The sequence below is a fragment of the Harpia harpyja genome, unplaced genomic scaffold (genome assembly GCF_026419915.1).
Source record: "Harpia harpyja isolate bHarHar1 unplaced genomic scaffold, bHarHar1 primary haplotype scaffold_54, whole genome shotgun sequence".
NCBI lineage: Eukaryota > Metazoa > Chordata > Aves > Accipitriformes > Accipitridae > Harpia > Harpia harpyja.
The window spans coordinates 704,477-710,118 of record NW_026293414.1 but is presented as its reverse complement, the minus strand read 5'-3'; positions in this window follow the sequence as shown (position 1 = coordinate 710,118).

Below are 5,642 nucleotides of genomic sequence, written 5' to 3'. Positions count from 1 at the left end.
AGCAGTGGGTGGGGGAACGGAGGATGGATTTATATCCGACAGCTCACTAAAACTAACAGAGGAGATTTATTGATTACAGCTATTGTAGGTCCTAAGCGTGTACCCGTAACCTTTTTAATTGACACTAGTGCACAGATCTCCGCCCTGACTGAGGAAGATGCACAGAGGTGTGGGGTGATTCCCTCTAAGCGAAACGTTTGTGTCCTGAATGCTTTAGGGTCAACAGAAGTTATGAAGGTTGTTCCGGTAAAGCTGATGCTGCCAGGAGAGGAAGGCACGATCACTATTGACATGGTGGTTGGGAACATTCCGACTAACCTGTTAGGAATAGATGCCCTTAAAGGAAGGGGGTGGGAGGATTCAGAAGGATTGTTGTGGACTTTCGGGACACTGCAGCTGAACATCAGGCTACTTCAAACTGCACCCCCTCTACCATTTAGCAAAGTAACTAGTGTTAAACAATATCCCCTCCCCCTGGGAGCAAAGGAAGGTATCAAACCAGTCATGCAGGAGATGCGGGAACAAGGAGTGGTGGTAAATACACATTCTCCTTTTAACTCGCCGGTATGGCCGGTGAAAAAACCTAATGGGAAGTGGAGGCTCACAGTAGATTTTCGAAGACCGAATGCATCCAAAGTGACCAGACTTCTTACCCTTTGACCCGGTTTTAAGACCGAGGCCTAGTTTGTGCTTTTTTACAGGACCATGAAGGAACGAGTCATTCCAGTCCTTTTGCTGACAGTGATGACGGTGACAGGCGTGGATGGTGAAGATCTGGATGATAATGTCGTGGCAAAATGATGGACATTAATATATCGCGAGTCCTTGACCTCGCATGAGAGCAATGTAACAATTATAGTTGGAGGTTCAGATTGGATGGGGGAGGATTTAAAATAGACGTTGTAATACCTACTACCCAACCAATTCTTGTGCTTAACCCAAAATCTTTGAAATTGGACCATATGTGATCAGAAATACAGGCCTACAACAAATGGTGCTTAACCTGGCATGGTCTCTCAAACGAATTGAATTGTCGATGCAGAACAATGTTTCAGACATTCAGCCAGCTTGCTCACCTTTCCTAAAGACTTCTTACGAGGGATGGACAACCTGGCTGCAAAGACGAACTCTTCCCATGAGAAGAACATGGAGAGACCTAACCGGTGTTTTGGCAACAGGATTGGGAGTTCTAAATAGCATTGATTCGGAAGTAATAATGAACAAGTTGGCTACTTCAATTAGTGATTTGGCTAAATTACAACAGCCTTTGCGATCTTCGTTATTGGCTTTGGGGACTAACCAGTGGCTGTTGTCAAATATATTACCAAAATGGGAAAAGGTAAATATAAGGGACCACAAATTGATTACTGACGCACTTGGGGTGGTCCAAAATAACCTCTCTTTGGCTCTCAGTTGTATCCAGGCTCAAATATGGATGCAGTCGGTAGCCGCCTCAATTATAAGAGAAGGTGAAGAAGGTATTCTCCCCACTGAAATTCGGAAAATAATTTGGGACAGTGCCACTGATTTTGAGAAGGAACTCCAATCCTGGTGGAACCTGGTAAACTTTACTTATGATCCCGTTACAAACACAGCTACAACTTTTGTGCTTACTATATATAATGCTACCATATACCCAATCTATCCCGTTATTGCATTAGGGTTGAACCACAACGGAACTATACTCTATCCTTTTGAGCATAGAGTATGGGCCCGAAAGGTGAATGAAAAAATGGCAAACTGTTAATTTGGAATCTTGCATTGTACGGGAACAACAAGGATTTGTTTGTGAAGGTAATGCAATTGAGGCACAAGATATTTGTTTAGACACTGAACAAAATATTTGCCATTTTGAGATTCATCCTAATGAAAACCCTGAAACAGTACTCATATATATCGGCAAAGGCTGTGTATGTTTGAGGACTGTTTGTGACTTTCTATCCGTAGACAAGGTAGTTGTAGAGACTAAAAATCATTCAAATTTCTGTGTTTGCAATTTTACTAAGATTGTTGGATGTGACTTTTCCTATTCGGCCCCGGTCACGTCTCACCAACTTTTGCAATTTAACTACATGTTGATTCATGAATTGCTACCTATACCCATTGGAATGAATCTCGCTTTGGTAAAACAGTTATTACAACACAAGGATTTGGTTGAGATTTTGGAAAAAATTAGGGAAAACGGACAGAAAACCTTAATAACTGTTCATCACAATGTGAAAGAAATACACCGAGTTTTAGAAAGAGTGCAAAAGGATGCAGAACATAGATGGTGGGACACACTTTTCGTATGGTCGCCTACTACTACAGGCATCCTGAACAAGTTGTGTCACCCCATCGTGGTTCTCTTGATATTGGTTTTGATCAGTTTGGCTTTGTCAGCAGTATTGTATGTCATAGCCTGGAGAATGATGAATCGGTTAACACGTTTGATGTCTGTATTGAACACATACAATATGCTTGATGTCCCATCCAATGTGGATATCCCCAAATCAATTGATGTTTTGGAACCTCATTAATTCAAACAGCTTTGATTGTAATGGATATCATTGTAGTTGTCTTTCTATCTTCTCTCTCTCTCTCTCTCTCTCTTCTTTTCCTTTTCTTCTTCCTCTTCTTTATCATGCTACCACCAAACGGTCCTGACGTCCTGATGACCATGTTGAGCCACGGGGTGGTGTAGGAGTCAGTCAGAAAATCAGCATTGTCTCAACATCGTCATCAGGAACATGAACAGTACGGACAGAAAATCAGCATTGTCTCAACATCGTCATCAGGAACGTGAACAGTACGTTATCTGACAACGGCCTGTTTGGAGTGCAGTGGCCGATCCCAAGAACAGAACGCGTGGTACAAGGCTCTGTTAAAGATAACCGCACAGCTACTGTCCAAAAAGGATGGATTGCAACTGTTACCATAACATCGATGAAGAAATCATGAACTTTAGACGAACTTTGCTTCATTATAATACCAAAACACACCTCCTGGTCAAAGGCTACCCGCCTCCAAGACTTACCACGCCTCGGACACTGACCCTGTGCCTGCGTAATAGCCTCGCTCGAGAAGGGCGGAGACTCCTGAGGCAGAGGTGGAGCAAGGTGTGTTACTAAGCATAAAAGATGACTTCTGAACAACGGAAATTTGGAGCTTCCCCACCAAGGACCACGACGATCGACGACGCAGCATTAGCTGGACCCGGGACTGTTAGGACGTCTTGAGATCAGCGGTGGTAGCTATAACTTCTCTTTCTCCTCTCTCTAAACTTAACTTTACTCTTTTCTCCTTTCTTTCACCCATCTCTAACAATCGCGTGCCTCTTCACAGGCAATACAATAAAGTTTTACTGTGTGATTATTGCTTTGGTGTTGGTCACCTTAATTTTGCACTTTTGAGATTGTAGCAAACGAACCATCACGAGTCCACCGAGTGGACCGTGACACTCGCTACGGGAAAGACAATGAGGTGCTGGAGCGTGTCCAGAGAAGGGCAACCGAGGTGGTGAGGGGTCTGGAGAACAAGGAGAAGGGTCTAGAGAACTTCCGAGGAGCGGCTGAGGGAACCGGGGTGGTTTAGTCTGGAGAAGAGGAGGCTGAGGGGAGACCTCATCGCTCTCTACAACGACCTGAAAGGAAGGTGTAGCGAGGTGGGTGCTGGTCTCTCCTCTCAAGTAACTAGGGATAGGAGGAGAGGAAATGGCCTCCAGTTGCGCCAGGGGAGGTTTAGTTTGGATATTAGAAAAAATTTCTTTACTGAAAGGGTTGTCAGGCATTGGACCAGGCTGCCCAGGGAAGTGGTGGAGTCACCATCCCTGGAGGTGTTCAAAAAGCACGTAGACAAAGCACTTCAAGACGTGGTTCAGCGCGCATTGTTGCCGGTTGGGCTCGACGATCTTGAAGGTCTTTTCCAACCGAAATGATTCTATGATTCTACAAAATGCGAAGATGCTAAAAAGCCACATACAAATGTTTTTTGGAGCTCGAGGGTGAGAGAGCAGCTGGGTGGGGGCCTGGCAGCCAGCCAAGGTCAAGCCAGCGCCGTCGTCGAAGGTGTTTCTTTGGTAGCGCCGGTTCAGAGATAAAAATTCATTGGAAGTGAACCCGCAAGAGACCACATGCTTTGCTACATGACCCTCTCAGACACAGTCCTGTACCTGGGAAGAGTGGAAAAGAAATCCAAGGTCAACCCGGGTGCGAAGAGGCATCCTTACAGCCCCGGGCAGCTTTTTGTTCATCTGGCTGGTGCGGCTCGGGGACGAGGTGGGAGCTCCGGCAGCGGATGAACAGCCCTTGGCCAGCAGCGCGTGGGGAAGCCCAGTGGCTCCCAGCTGCTGGCTACCTGAGGTGGCCGGGCTGTGGCCGCAGCGCATCCCCGTGCATCCCCGTGTCACAAAGGGGCAGCGATGCGGCACAACGCCCGGCGTTTGTGACCTCACCTGGCCAGGGCTTGGCATCCTGAAGAGCAAGCCAGAGGCAGCCAGTTGGGCTGAGCTGGCCTTCGGGATAGCTCAGCTCCTTCTTCTGCTCTTTGCGTGCCTACTTTTTTTTCCCAACCATTTATCGTTTTCTGCCCGCTTCTCCTCAACTGCCATCCTTGTGCAAAGGTAATTATGATTTGACTTTCAGGACAGATCTAGAGTAGGTAGAAATGGGAAAAATGGTAGAAATACTTTTATGGGATAAAAGTATAGGCTGGTCTATACCTTCCGAGCTGTAGGCTGAGCTATTGCACCTTGATGGGCTGGCCAGAGATGGGCTATGGGCAGCGTTCCTGTTTGCTAATTCTTATTTCTTTAGGATAAAAAAAATCTTTTCTTTCTTTTTTCTTCTAGGATAGGTAAGTAGGGGGGTGGTAGTGTAGTCTGAGGTGTTGGGCTCAGCCTAGAATGGCAAGAAGCCCACCCCGACTGATGCGGTAGGAAAGGAGACAGAAAAGGAGCACAGCAAAGGCAGACGTTAAAGTAGCGGCCGAAAGCCGGTCGCTCCTGCGTACAAGGTGGGAAAGTGCGGGCTGGAGAGCCCGAGGACTGCTGCTAATGCTAGCCAGAGGGAAGCAGCACCTTCAGAGAAGGTGACACGCAAAGCAGTCTTTCAAAAAGGCCTTGGTGATTGCCGTCGGTTGGAGTCCTGCGACCAGGGACATCAGAACGCAGCTCTGCAGCAGTTACAAGTACCGCCGAAACACTTCTGATGGCGGATCCTGTTCTGTGGGGGTTTTTTTAATCATTTTGTTGAGCTACGATTATTTCTTTGTGATCAGGTGACGGGATTTGCGCTCATCTTGCCTTTCTGGAGCGTGTCCTGACATCCTTTGTCATCCCAAGTTTCGCCCTCTGTTCCTGCGAGGAGAGATGGCTGCGATGGGGAACGACTCCTGTGAGTAACAGCTACAGCGGCAGGCTTGGGTTTTGTGAATCCCCAAAGGCAACGGAGGTGGCTGGTGCTCCATCCCTGAATGTTGAGGTCCTGACGACCGAGAGGGAATTCTGGGGCGTTTCCCGATAGCACCCAGACTTACCCAGGTGTTTTCAATGAGACACAGGCAGACGCGTTTTGTCACTGCTCTGCCACTATGTACGATCTTTGAAAGAAGACATTGCTCGTAGAAAGATCTGACATTAGTAGGGTTACCTTCTGGGCTAGGGA